The sequence below is a fragment of the Vulpes vulpes genome, chromosome 9 (assembly GCF_048418805.1).
Source record: "Vulpes vulpes isolate BD-2025 chromosome 9, VulVul3, whole genome shotgun sequence".
NCBI lineage: Eukaryota > Metazoa > Chordata > Mammalia > Carnivora > Canidae > Vulpes > Vulpes vulpes.
Window position 1 is genome coordinate 59,985,849 of NC_132788.1, and position 15,581 is coordinate 60,001,429.

A 15,581-nucleotide genomic window follows, 5' to 3' on the forward strand; every position below is an offset into this window, starting at 1 on the left:
AGAAGCTCAGTCTAGTAGTGTGTATTAAAAGTAATATAATATATATCTAAGTAAACTGCATCACAGGAATGCAAGGATAGGTTAATAACAGGGGCTCTTAGAATGTAGTAAATTATTTGTATTACTTTAGTAGATTAAAATAAAAATCCATATAATCATGACAGAAATTCAAAAGTATTTAATGAAATACATTAATTTATGAAAAAAAAACTCTTAGCATGATGTGAATCAAAGGGACTTCCTTACACTGATAAAAGTAACCCACTAGAAACCTATGATGACTGTGTTTAATGGTGAAACGGTTTAAGTCAGGGCAAGACAACTCAAATAGCATTGAACTTGAGGTTCTAGCTAGTGAAAATTTTTTCAGATTTTTTCCCAATTTTTAATTTTATTTTAGTTCCAGTTTAGTTAACATACAATGTTATATTAGCTTCAGGTGTACAATATAGTAATTCAACAATTTTATGCATTACTTAGTGCTTATCATGGTACATGTACTAATCCCCTTCATCTATTTCATCCATCTTCCCAGCCACCTCTTCTCAGGTAATCATCAAGTTTATTCTCCATAGTTAAGGATCTTTTTTTGGTTTGTCTCTCTTTCTTTGGTTTCCCTTGCTCATTTATTTTGTTTCTTAAACTCCACGTATGAGCAAAATCATATGGTGTCTTTCTCTGACTTATTTCCCTTAGCATTATACTCTTTAGCTCCATCTGTGTAGTTGCAAATGGCAAAATTTCATTCTTTTTCATGGCTGAGTAATACTCTACCAAACATACATATACACATACATGTACCACATTTTCTTTATCCATTTATCTATTGATGGAGAGTTGACTGCTTCCACATTTGGTTATTATAATTAATGCTGCAGTAAACATAGAGATAGATGTTTCCCTTTGAATTAGGGTTTTTGTATATTTTGAGTAAATATCAAGTAGTAAGACTACTGGATCATAGGGTGTTTCTATTTTTAACTTTAGAAACCTCCATGCTGTTTTCTACAACAGCAGTTTGCATTCCCACCAACAGAGCACAAGGGTTTTTTTTTTTCCCCCACATCCTTACCAACATTTGTTTTTTGTGTCTTTGATTTTAACCATTCTGACCCATCTGAGGTGATATCTCATTGATTTGCATTTTTCTGGTGATGAGTGATGTTGAGTATCTTTTCATATGTCTGTTGGCCATATGGATATCTTTGTGGAGAAATGTCTGTTTCTGTCTTCCACCCATTTTTAAATTGGATTATTTGTTTTATTGGTGTTAGCTATATAAGTTCTTTTATGTATGTATGTATTCATTCATTCATTCATTCATTCATGATAGACACAGAGAGAGAGAGAGAGGCAGAGACACAGACAGAGGGAGAAGCAGGCTCCATGCCGGGAGCCCGATGCGGGACTTGATCCCAGGACTCCAGGATCGTGCCCTGGGCCAAAGGCAGGCACTAAACCGCTGAGCCACCCAGGGATCCCCCTGAGCTATATAAGTTCTTTATGTATTTTGGATACCCTTTATTGGATATTTCATTTGCAGATATCTTCTCCCATTCAGTAGGTTGTTTTATAGTTTTGTTAATTGTTTCTTTACTGTGCAGTAGTTTTTATTTTGATGTAGTCCCAGTAGTTTATTTTTACTTTACTTTGTCTCAGGAGTCATAAAAGTCATAAAATCCTGATTCTAGGATTTTTATGGTTTCAGGTATTAAATTTAGGCCTTTAATTCATTGTAAATTTATTTTTGTGTATTATGTAAGAAAATGGTCCGTTTCATTCTTTTGCATGTAGTTGACAGTTTTCCCAACACCATTTGTTGAAGAGACTTTTTCCCATCGCATATTCTTGCCTCCTTTGTGGAAGATTAATTGACCATATAATTGTGGGTTTATTTCTGGGTTTTCTATTCTTTTCCATTGATCTGTGTGTCTGTTTTGTGCCAGTCTCATACTGTTTCATTCACTATAGCTTTGTAATAGAACTTGAAGTCTGGAATTGTGAAACTTCCAGTTTTGTTTTTCTTTTTCAGGATTGCTTTGGCTATTCAGGGTCTTTTGTGGTTCCATGTACATTTTAGAATTGTTCTAGTTCTTTGAAAAGTACTGTTGGTATTTTGATAGAGACTGAATTCTAGCTAGTGAATTTTTTTTTTTAAGATTTTATTTATTTATTAGAGAAAGAGAGAGACAGAGACACAGGCAGAGGGAGAAGCAGGCTCCATGCAGGGAGCCTGATGTGGGACTCCATCCTGGGACTCCAGGATTACACCCTAGGCTGAAGGCAGGTACTAAACTGCTGAGCCACCCAGGGATCCCTAGCTAGTGAAATTTTAAAAACTGAAAAGTTATAGGCAAAACGGTAATTTTCAGATGTTTATAAATAGTTTACTAGAAATTTTTTTTTCTACTAGAAAAATTTTAATGTCCCCATGTATTATAATGGGAAAAAGACTGCGAGGACTAATAAAAAGACTCAAATAAGGTGTCTGGTTATAAAAGTAGCATCTAAAAAATCAGTACTGCCCTTATTCACTTGTGATAACCAGTTGGAAATTATCTCTAAAAAAGTCTTATTCACATACCAACCATAGATATGAAGTATTCAGGAAAATACTAATAAGAAACATGTAGGACCTACATGAATAAATCATAAAACTGTTGAATGACAATAAGATGATCTGAATAAAAGAAAATACCATATTTCTGAGTAAGAAAGATTCAGTCAAATAAAGATGTCAGTAACATTCATTTTAATCTATGTTATCCTAATCAGATTCAATATGTCAGTATACCCTAATCAGAATATCAGATGTAATTTTTAAACTGGTAAACTGATTCTAAAGTTTTTTTGTTTTAAAGATTTTATTTATTTATTCATGAGATACATAGAGAGAGAGAGAGAGAGAGAGAGAGGCAGAGACACAACACAGGCAGAGGGAGAAGCAGGCTCCATGCAGAGAGCCTGACATGGGACTCCATCCCCCGTCTCCAGGATCAGGCCCTGGGCGGAAGGCGGTGCTAAACTGCTGAGCCACCTGGGCTGCCCTGATTCTAAAGTTTATGTCAAAATTTATGAAAAATAATTTGGGTGAGGAGCGAAGGGACTTGCTTTATCAGGCACTAAAAATCTCTATAAATTGTATTACTGTGAAGTAATTAAAATGGGGTAATACTGGCATTGCGATAACTAGAGCAAGTATTTTTTAAACTTAAAAAAATTACAATCCATAGTAATGAAAGCATTTTACAATAAGTTTTGTGGAATAGATGGACATAGTGTGCAGGAAGTTTGCTGGGGGTGCTGTCAGGATTATCCCTGTGGGGAAAGGGAAGAACATGGGAGCAGAGGGAGAGGTTGGGCTCCTGAGCAGTCCCTGCAGGGTCCTCACACTTTCTCCTGTCTCAGACTGTTTTCTGGTGAACCCAGCTAATAGCAGACCTTTGCAAACGGATGCTAATTTAGGATTATGGGAGATAGGGCCTTGATTATTTTCTTGTTCAGTCTTCTTTCTGATGCACAGGTGCCCTCTGCAATATTCCTGATGTTTAGCTGTCTGTCCTCTGCTTGAATTTAAGAGATGGAGTCTTTATTATGTAGCTGCATCTGTCAGTGTTGAACACTTTAAGGAGTTAGATCATTTTAAAATTTATTATTATTAAAGATTTTATTTATTTGAGAGAGAGAAAGAGAGAGCGTGCAGGGTGAGGGATAGAGGGAGAGGGAGAAACAGACTCCCTGCTGAGCTTGGAGCCCAATGCCAGGGAGTGGGGAGCAGGGAGAGGGTGGTGGGGTGGTGGTGGAGATTGGAGTGGGAGGTGGGGCAGAGGCTCCATCCCAGGACTGTGGAATCATGACCTGAGCTCAAGGCAGCTGCTTAACCAACTGAGCCACCCAGGCACCCCTCGAGCACTTTTATTATTAAGTAAAAATCTGCATCTCTATAACTTTCTCTCCTTAGATACACTTCTTTCAGCTACTCCAAATACCTCTTCCAATCCTTGGAATTGTTCCAATTTCCGCCCTTAGGAAAATTGAAGAAAGTTACCACATTTCCTTTAAGTTTCTTCTTTACCCCTATTGAAATGCCTCATATTCTCACCTATCTCTTATATGATGTCCTTTCTCTCTATTCTCCTCCAGCTTTATTGAGGTATAATTGACAAAATTGCATATACTTAAAATGTGCAGCATGATGGTTTGATATATGTATGCAATGTAAATAATTAATCAAGTTAATTAATACATCCATCACCTCACATTAGCAAATGTGTGTGTGTGAGAACACTTAAGATCTACTCTGATAGCAGATTTCAAGTATAAATACAGTATTTTCACCTGTAGTTACCATGCTATGCATAAGATCCTCAGAACTTACTTATTTATTAACATTTGTGCCCTTTGACCAAAATCTTCCCATTTCTCTGACCACCCCTAGCCCCTGGCAATTAATTTTCTATTCTTGTTTCTATGAGCTTGACTTTTTTTTTAGATTTCATGTGTAAGTGAGATCATATAATATTTGTCTTTGGCTTATTTCACTTCACATGTCCTCCAGATTTATCCATTGTGTCACAAATGGCAGGATTTTTTCTTTGTGTGTGTCTGAATAGTGTTCCACTGTATACATATACACATTACATTTTCTTTGTCCAGACATTTATTAATGGACACTTAGGTCGTTTCCCTATCTTGGCTTTTGTGAATAAGGCTGCAGTGAACATGTGAGTGCAGGTATCTCCTCTCAATACTATTTTCATTTCCTTAGTGTATATACCTAGAAGTGGGATTGCTGGATCATACGGTAGTCCTATTTTTAATTTTTTGAGGAAATTCCATTCTGCTTTCCATAGAGGCTATACCAATTTACATTCCTGATAACAGTTTTACAAGGGTTTCCCTTTCTCCATGTCCTTGCCAATATTTGTTCTTTTGTTTTTTATAATACTCATCCTAACACAGGTGAAGTGATATTTCATTGGGGTTTTGATTTGCATTTCCCTGATGATTAGTTGATGTTGAGCACCTTTTCATATATCTGTTGGCTATTTGTATATCTTCTTTGGAAAAATATCTATTCAAATTCTTTGCCCATTTGTTTTATCAGGTAATTTTTTTTTGATATAGAGTTGTATGAATTCCTTACATATTTTGAAAATCTCTTATCAGATACATAGTTTGCAATTTTTTTTCCTGTTTTATGGGTTGCCTTTTCATTTTATTGATTTTTCTTTTGCTGTGCAGACGGTTTTTCATTTAATGCAATCATCCATGTTTATTTTTGCTTTTGTTATTTGTGCTTTTGGTGTCAGATCCAAAAAATCATCGACAAGACTAATATCAAAGAGCTTATTATCTTTTAGGAGTTTTGTGGTTTCATTTCTTATGTGTTTAAGTCTTTCATCCCTTTTGAGTTGATTTTAACATATGGTGTAAGATAAGGATCCAGTTCATTGTTTTGCATTTAAGATGTACAGTTTTCCAAACACTGTTTATTTTATTTAAAAATTTTTAAATATAAATTCGATTTAATTAACATATATCATATTATTAGTTTCAGAGGTAGAATTCAGTGATTTGTCAGTTGCATACCAGGGCTCATTACTTCAAGTGCCCTCCTTAATGCTCATCACTCAGTTATCCCTTCCCCCACCTTCCTCCCCTCCAGCAACCCTCAGTTTGTATCCTGGAGTTCAGCATCTCTTATGGTTTGCCTCCCTCTCATTTCTTATCTTATTTTATTTTTACTGGTCAGGATTGCTAGTATCAAAAGGATAAGAAATAATAAGTGTTGGCACAGATGTGGAAAAAAAATCGAAACCCTCATGCACTGTTGGTGGAAATGCATATTGGTACAGCCATTGTGGAAAACAGCATGGTGGTTCCTCAAAAAGTTAAAAATAGGGCAGCCCGGGTGGCTCAGTGGTTATGGCGCCCCCTTCAGCCCAGGACCTGATCCTGGAGACCCAAGATTGAGTCCAGCGTCAGGCTCCCTATATGGAGCCTGCTTCTCCCTCTGCCTGTGCCTCTGCCTCTGTGTGTGTGTGTGTCTTTCATGAATAAATAAATAAAATCTTAAAAAAAATTAAAAATAGAGCTATCATATGATCCAGCAATTCCACTACTGGGTATTTACTCAAAGAATATGAAAACACAAATTTGTAAAAATATATGCGCCCCCACGTTTATTCCAGCATTATTTACAATAGCCAAGATATAGAAGCAAGCTAAGTGTGTATCTATAAATGAATGGATAAAGAAGATGTGATATGTGATACACACACACACACACACACACACACACTTATCATCACACTGGAGTATTACTCAGCCATAGAAAAGAATGAGACTTTGCCATTTGTGATAACATAGATGGACCTAGAGGGTATTATGCTAAGGGAAATAAGTCAGAGAAAGACAAATGCCATATAATTTCACTTATATGTAGAATCTTCAAAACAAATGAACAGAAACTAAACAGACTCATAAACAGAGAACAAACTGGTGGTGGCCCAGAGGAGAGATAGATGAAATAGGTAAAGGGGATTAAGAAACAAACTTTGAGTCATAAAACAAGTCATGGGATAAAAAAAAAAAAAAAAAAAAGTTCCCGGCAGCCCAGGTGGCTCATCGGTTTAGCACCTCCTTCAGCCCGGGGCGAGATCCTGGAGACCGGGGATTGAGCCCCACATCAAATCCCCACATCGGGCTCTCTGCGTAGAGCCTGCTTCTCCCTCTGCCTGTGTCTCTGCCTCTCTCTCTCTCTCTGTGACTCTCATGAATAAATAAATAAAATCTTAAAAAAAAATTCCTAAGGCATAGAAAATATAGTCAATAAGGATGACTACACTAACTGTGGTGAGCATTGATGTATAGAATTATCGAACCCCTTTGTGGTGCACCTGAAACTACCATAACATTGTATGTCAACTGTACTTCAATAATAAAAACCAAAACCAGATGCTCCTTTATTCTTCAATTTTAAAGTTATTTCTAATTATCCCATTTGTGCATGATGCTACAGTGAACACTTTTATTCAGACAACTTCTCCATCCCCTTCTCCCCTTTAGGGTTATTTCTTTACAGTGAGTTTCCAGACAGGAATCACTAGGTCCAAATTTGTATGTATGCTTCTATCAAGGCTGTCCTGTAATTAAAAACAAAACAAAACAAAACTGTTCTCTGGTTCTTATTTCATCACATATAGTTGAATGTTAAGTAAACTTTTGGAAGGAAATGAGTCACTTACTATTTTCTATTTATTGTTTTACATGTTGTTAGTTTATTATTTCCAAGTACATATTAAATTCCTGAGGTTAGGATTCTATATTCTCAGCCCAGTACAGTATAGAACTTATGAGTAAGTGCTCAGTTTTGGTTGCTTGGTTGAGAAAAAAGAAAAGTTTAGAAGGGAAATTAATTCTGGGGAAAAGACAAAACATTATTGATATCTGGTCAGATTATCATTTCTAGAAATGTACATTTAGGAATTTATTCCAGGAAGAATAATAGTCAACTCCATGGGAAGGGCTCATCTGTGAGGAAGAGAAAATCATAGCAAATAAGAGCAAAGCAGATAACCACTGGGAATGGAAAGGAAGGGGAGGGGAAAGGGAAGGGAAGGCTGCTGCCATTTACTGAGTACCTAATACAATGGTGTGAGCATTTCTGCATGCAGTCCTTACAGTAATTCCAGCCTTCCATCCATCCATTTATTGAATGCTTCTTGCATGTCAGATGTCATGCTAAGTAATGATGTGGAGGTATCTGCTTTGGCAGAAATCAGGACTTTGTTATCTCATAGCCAGTTGGTGGCAGAGATGGGGGGGGGGGCAATCAGACTTGACTGCCTCCATAGTGCATATCCTTTCCAGTATGTTTCGGTGTAAGTGTACATTGTATTGGGAGTTAATCATGCACATTTTATTTAGACTTTTATTAAGGGACTTGGCATAAGTGCTGTCCATGAGAAAAAAGTAGTATCCACCAAGGCAGCCCATGGTATCTTCCCACTATCCTCCCCATTGCCCTTCTGGATCAATCTTAGTTTATTATGGGACCCTGTATCTTAGTGTAGTCTGCCTTCTATTCAAACTTGATTGTCAGTCAGTCGGTCTCTCCCAAACATTTTGATTTCCCAAAGTATCCTTGTGTAGTACTTTAAGCAAAATAATTATTTTACTTGAAATTAAATATATTTTTCTCTTAGTAGGTATGAATTTGTTAGTGTGTTGGGATATTTGATTATCATGCTGCTGTGGAAAATAGCACATGGTTGTAATAGTAAGGAATATTTAAAAATCAGATGGCTTTTCTAAGGAGCATCTCTGGGCTATGATTTTTTTAAAAATGAATGTATTTAATTTATTTTATGGAAAATTTACAACTTAAACAAGTAGAGAGAACATTATATAAGCTCTCTTACACTTTTAGTTGGATTAGGATGATATATTGAGGGTCACAGCTAAACAAAAGGCAGTTTAAAAGGAAAGCAACATTGTGACCAGGAATGGCATTCCTGCTGGAAGATGATTAGAATGTAGGTCAGAATTAATACTATGTTATCTCTGGAGTGAAAAATACCATGATAGTAAGAATTTAGCTATGGGTCAGAGATATTTTATGTGGTGTGAATCTTTAGGGATTCTATTCTTGAGATCTGAGCTCCGAGAACAATAGCTTTCACTGAAGCTGGCCTATGAAATTAGTAATTTACTTTTTAAAAGATTTTATTTATTTGAGAGAGAGACAGAGAGCACAAGTTGGAGGGAGGGAGAGAGAAAGAGGGAAATGGAGAAGCAGGCTACTCGCTGAGCAGGGAGCCCAATGTGGGGCTCCATCCCAAGACCTGGGAGCCATGACCTGAGCCAAAGGCAGATGCTTAACCAACTGAGCCACCCAAGTGCCCCTTCTATTGATTATTTTCAAAACTTCTATCATTATTTTAATTTTCTAGAGCTCTTTTTAAAAGTCACACCCTCTTTCACCAATGCTATGTCTCTTGGAGACAATTAATACATTGAAAAAAAATTTCCTTCTTGCACGGTCTTTGGGTTGTCTGGGTTGCTTACTTTTTTGTTTGATTTGGTCTCTTTCTTACATGTTAGTAGCTTTCCTCAAATATCTGCTTGTGTACTCATGATTAAGGTCAGGGAAGAAATGACTGAGTTCGGTAAAAGGCAGAGGGAAGCTTGTACTCTGAGCCCCACTGTAGGTGATCTTTGAGGGCCATCTGTTGGGGGAACCTCCAGTCTCAGTATTGTACATCTTTTATCTTGGGTTGGTCGAGTTTGTTAGAGCTCTCTAGATAGAGTTCAGAAGCCTAACTGCCAGCATTCTGGGAGCCAAGGGGGGATGTGAAATCAATCTGCTATCCTTACTTGGGTAGGGGTTTAAAGTAGCACAGAACTGTGAGGTTCAGTACCCAACCCCATTGTTCACTAATCCTCTATTAGCTGCATTTTATTTTATTTTTTTTAAATTTTACTTATTCATGAGAGACACAGAGAGAGAGGCAGAGGCACACAGACAGAGGGAAAAGCAGGTTCCCTGGGGTGGGGTGGGGAGCCTTTTGTGGGACTTGAACCCAGTACCCTGGGATCACTTCCTGAGCTGAAGGCAGATGCTTAACCTCTGAGCCACCCAGGTGCCTCTGTAAACTGCATTTTATTTTTTTATTTTTATTTTTTTTATAAACTGCATTTTAAAAACAGCTTTATTGAGACTGATGTACCACACGACTGACTAAAAATGTACAGTTCAGTGGTGGTTAGTATGCTTACAGAGTAGTATATTTGTAGTGTTGTATAACCTACATTTTATTAATTGAAATATATGTGGCATATAACATTGTAAAAATTTAAGATGTATAACATGTTGATTTGATACATTCATATTTTGTAATAGGCTTGCCATGTAGCAATAGCATCTCTCTCATGTTACATAATTATCATTTCTCTTTTGTGTCTTGGAATAATTAAGATCTAGTTTCTTAGCCAGTCTGATGATTGTAATACATATTGTTGTCTATATCCACTATACTGTGCATTAGAGCTCTAGGACTTATTTATATACTGGTTTGCAAGTTTGTACCTTTCAGCAACACCTTTGTGTTGCATCTCTCTCTCCCTCACTGGAATGTAAGCTCTTGGAGGGCTGAGAATTTGTCTTCACTGCTAAGCCACAGCATTTAGAACAGTACTCAGAGTGTGATAGGCTTGAAAGTGTTTGCATGGAGTTTCACTTGAAATGCTTATCTGGGCTTCCTTCCCTTTGCAAATCCCTCTTTTACTGTCACCTTTTGTAAATGATTGTGGGGCTGCTTATTGAAGTAGAAAAACATTGAGCTAACGATGAGTAGAAAAACATTGAAGCTAAAAATATAATGGTTTTCAGGGACTTATTTTTAATTTTAAAATTTTTTTAAAGATTATTTATTTACTTATTCATGAGAGACAGAGACACAGAGAGAGACAGAGACACAGGCAGAGGGAGAAGTAGGTTCCATGGAGGTAGTCTGACCTGGGACTTGATCCCAGGTCTCTAGGATCATGTCCTGGGCCGAAGGGAGGCGCTCAAACGCTGAGCCACCCGAGCTGCCCCAGAGACCTATTTTTTAGCCCTTGCTTTGGCGATAACTGTGTTATTTATTTAAGCTTTCTGTATTCCATTTTTCTAAGTGGGACTAATACTTGCTCTGCCTTGCTTCTGGTGAGCCTCTTGAGAAAAGTGTTAAAAGTATAAATGTATAAAAAGTATACAGTGCTTTTATAACACAGACTATTTAAAAATTAGGAACATGAGCTATCACCTTGCACCTCTCAGAATGGTATTTATCAAAAGACAAGAAACAACAAGTGCTGACAAGGATGTAGAGAAAAGGGAACCGTGGTGTCCAATTGATGGGAACGTAAACTGGCACAGCTACTGTGGAAAACAGTATGGAGGTTTCCTAAAAAATTAAAATTGAACTACCATATGATCCAGCAGTCCTACTTTTGGATATTTATCTGAAGGAAACAAAAACAGGATATTGAGGAGTTATGTATGGACTTGCATGCTCATTGTAGCGTTATCCACATTATCTAAGACCTGGAAGCAACCTAAATGTCAATCAGTGGAGGAAAGGATAAAGAAAATGTAGTGTATGTGTGTACAGTGGAATATTATTCAGCTATAAAGAAAAGGAACTCTTGGCTTTTTGTAACTTTATGGATGGACCTCGAGAACATTATGGTAAGTTAAATAAGACAGAGAAAGACAAATGCTGTATGACCTCACTAATATGTGGAATCTTAAAAAAACAAAAACAAAAACATGGGTTCCTGGGTAGCTCAGTTGATTGAGCATCTGCCTTCAGCTTGGGTCATGATCCTGGAGTCCTGGGATCCAGCCCCAAATCGGGCTCCCTGCTTAGTGAGGAGTCTGCTTCTTCCTCTGCTCCCCACTTCCCCACTCCCCACTTCACACTTACATTCTCTCTCTTTCTCTCTCACTCATTCTCTATCAAATAAAAACATTTTTAAAAAATTTTAAAAATTAAATAAAAACCCAAATTCATAGGTACAGAGAACATATTGATTGGTGGTTGCCAGAGGCAGGGAGGAGCATAGCAGGTGAAATGAGTAAAGTTTGTCAAAAGGTACAAACTTCCAATTATAAAATAAGTAAGTCCGGGGATGTAATGTACAGCCTGGTGACTATGGTTAACAATACTGTATATTTGAATGTTGCTGAGAGTAGATGTTTAAAATTCTCATCAGAAGACATTGTAATTGTGTGGTGATAGCTGTTAACTAGACCTATTGTGATCATTTTACAGTTCATACAAATGTTGCATCATTGTGTTACATGCCTGAAACTAACATAGTTATGTGTTAATTATATTTCAGTTAAAAAAAGTAAATGTAGTTAGAATCAGAGTACCTGAAGATCTCTTTACAAAAAGCATAAAAATAAGGAATACATTTAACTTATTTTTAAGCCCTTAACTTTCTTTTTTAAATTTTTAAATTTTTCTTTCATTTTTAAAGATTTTACTTATTTATTCATGAGCGACACAGAGAGAGAGAGAGAGAGGCAGAGGGAGAGGCAGGGTCCATGCAAGGAGCCCTATGTGGGACTCGATCCCGGGACTCTAGGATCACACCCTGGGCTGAAGGCGGCGCTAAACTGCTGAGCCACCAGGGCTGCCCTACCATGTTGTTTTTTGATTGCTGTAAAATTATTTGTTTTCATCCTCAGGTTAATTGAGGTTAATCTGAAAATGTATACTTTTTCTTTTTTGGTTAGGATCTAGAAAAATGGGATTCCCAGATTCCTTCTTTCCAAACTAATAGTTATTATTTGGAATTGGACTTCCTGTTTAATTATGCTTACTGGTAAATATTTGTCATTTCAGTGGGGGACCTAAGAACCTAAAGGCAGGTGTTGGCCTCTCAGCTTGTTTTGTTGAGGTCTCTGAAGGTAGAGTGAGTTGCTAATGGCTTAAAGCTAAGCATTCTTCTCTATCCCAACCTTTTCCTATCTCCCTCAACGTTTTTCTCTTTTCGTTGGCTGAACCTCAAATCAAGTCTTATTATCTCTTTGATCCATAAAAAATTCAGCTCTGGCAGCTCTGGCTTATCTATATTACATTGTATCCCCATTTTCCGATAAGTGGCCATCCCAGTGGATTTAATGCGTCTCTTTGTGTCCTGCAACTTGCTTTTCTTTTTCCCTTTGATTCACTCATTCAGTTATGTGTGGAGCATCTGTTCTCCTATTTGTCCCTCTTCTAGGCACTAGGACACAACAAGGAACAATCCAGAAACCTTTCTCTCATGGAGCTAGATGGAGCTTTCAACTTTCTTCAGTCTGGGATGCTTCTTTTGATTGACTCCAGTATAAAATAGAAGTATTTAATTAAATAATAGGTGAATATCTTGACTGAAGTTTAGTGGTCTTTGTTCACATGTTGAAAAGTTAGTTGCATACTCTTAAGGTTTTCTGAGAAATTCATTTTGAATTCTTGTAGTTATGAATGATCCTTCACTGATTGTCTCTTGCTCTGCTTGCTCAATCATCCTCCACAAAAACAGATTTCCTCCCTTTGCTGAATAGCAGAGACTTGCTGTGGAACCTGGCCTGGGAGAACAGATGAGGGAGAGCTTGCTGTTTTATATTCAGCTCTGTGAGTAGCTGGCCTAAGTATTCCGTGTGATGTCTGCCCTTTATTTTTCAGTTAAGGCAAAGAGTTCAGCCTTCTCTTGATTCCTTTCATAGAATTTTTTGTTGTTGCTATTAACTTCTAACTTTAAAGAAGTTGGTAACTTTGTTGTTGTTGTTAACTTCTAACTTTAAAGAAGTTGGTAACTTCTTTAAATGTATCCAGATAGCTTTTATTTCTCAAAGTTGGCTGCCTCTGCCTCCCTGTGAAGTATTTAAAAATGCACAGATGAGGAACCCAGAAGACTCAATTTCAGTAGCAGTGTGGCTTTGAGTGAGTCACTTAATGTCTTTGGTTCTGTGTCCTCACCTGTAAAATGAGGAGCCTAGAGAAAGCTGATTGAAAGTCTCTTGCTGTGCTAAGAATTTTAGCAAAGTCTCAGCAAGGAATGATGACTAGAGATCAGAGGATGCATGTGTCATTTACCTTACAGAAGTTTGACAGGTGATGTTTGCACAAGTTTTGACTTGCAAACCTATGCCTGTGCTGCAAGACTTACGGGGAATTGTGAGAATTTGCTGAGGATATTGCTCCAGAGATAGTGAATAAGATAGAGAATGAATATTGTTTTTATTTATTTTATTTTTTTATTTTTTAATTTTATTTTATTTATTTATGATAGTCACAGTGAGAGAGAGAGGCAGAGACACAGGCAGAGGGAGAAGCAGACTCCATGCACCGGGAGCCTGACGTGGGATTCGATCCCGGGTCTCCAGGATCGCGCCCTGGGCCAAAGGCAGGCGCCAAACCGCTGCGCCACCCAGGGATCCCCCTGAATATTGTTTTTAAAATAAGAAAATAGAGGTGGCTGGGTAACTCAGTTGGTTAAGCATCTGATTCTTGGCTCAGGTCATGATCTCAGGATTGTGAGATTGAGCCCCATGGTGGGTTCCATGCTCTCCTTCTGTCCCCCCCCCCCCCCCCCAATATAAGTAAATAAGTCTTTAAAAAAATAAGAAAATAATAGGAAAGTAGAATTTACAACGGGGGAAAAACACTAAACAGAAGCATATGCTTTCTTCTTGAGCTATTTTAATACTGAGAGCACAGTCTTAGAAAGTCAAGTTACTTCCTGGGTGTCTGAAAATATCTTTGCATCCTGGATTCATTCAAAGTTGACCTTCTGTACTTAAATTCTAGTTTTGTTAAATAGAGTTTGTGCTTTGCAAAGAGGACTCCTAATTGCCCTTTCTCTGGGATGATGATTCCAAGTAACCACAAACTTTCAGAAAGTTCAGAAAGTCCAAAAGTTCTTGGCTTCCTAATTCCATTACTTTGCGGCATGAGGCCGTAATGTAAAACATGATGACAAGAGTCACTGTATTGTAAAATTGAGTTTGCTAAGACAAGCTGAATGTTCTCACCTAAGTAAATAAGTAAACAAGTAGGACAATGGATATGTTAATTAACTAGATAGGGGAAATCCTTTCACAATATATATGTATATCAAAGCACCAGGATGTACACTTAAAAATATCTTATAATTTTATATGTTAGTTATACCTCAAAAAAGCTGAAATAAAAAAACAAAAGAACTTAGAAAACTTTCCAGGAAAAAGTCCTCTGCTTTGTAGGAGATAAGCAGATGGCAAAAGGCATTTTATCTACCTGGCAAGCAAGAACAGTAGAGATTTGGAAATTTTGTGACCCATTTTAATGGCAGAGTAAGCAGTAAGTGAAAGTTGAAACAAGGATGAAGTTAATAAAATAATAATTGTATGGGTATCAAGAGCTTTGCTAGAATTTTAGCCAAATATCCTATTCTTTTTGAAAAAATGCTAGGCATTTTGAAAACCTATTTTTAAGAGGCGTGTGGCTGGGATCCTGGGCTTTGAGCCAGGGGCTGGCTTTGTGGAATTTTCCCAGTTGAGATTTTTTTTTAAAAAGTGAATTTTTAGGGCAGCCCCCGTGGCGCAGCGGTTTAGCATCGCCTGCAGCCTGGGATGTGATCCTGGAGGCCCGGGATCGAGTCCCACATCGGGCTCCCTGCATGGAGCCTACTTCTCCCTCTGCCTGTCTCTGCCTCTGTGTGTGTGTGTGTCTATGAATAAATAAATCTTAAAAAAAATGAAATTTTAGATGATATATTCTCAAATGAGCTCCTTTAGGAAGCACATTGCTGCAGATAATATATTCTCTCCCTCTTTGCTGCTCAACTGTGGTCTGTGGGGTCACCTGGGAGCTGGTTAGAAATGCCTTCATGTCCTCACAGCAGAGCGACCGATGGAGATGCATTGTGCCCAGATCCCCCAGTGAATCATGTGCACGCTGAAATTTGAGAAGTGCAGTTCTCTACCCCATGGTAAACATGTATTTTTATATTTTCTTTCTTTTTGGGGAGTAGGGAGAGGGAGGAGTCTCAGTTTTTTTCCC

The 15,581-nt window shown here is 37.6% G+C and overlaps 1 protein-coding gene across 2 annotated transcripts in view; it reads left to right on the forward strand.

Moving 5' to 3' along the window:
- VGLL4 (vestigial like family member 4) overlaps positions 1 to 15,581 on the forward strand; it is a 164,169-nt gene that overhangs the window by 28,174 nt on the left and 120,414 nt on the right. The window lies entirely within an intron of this gene.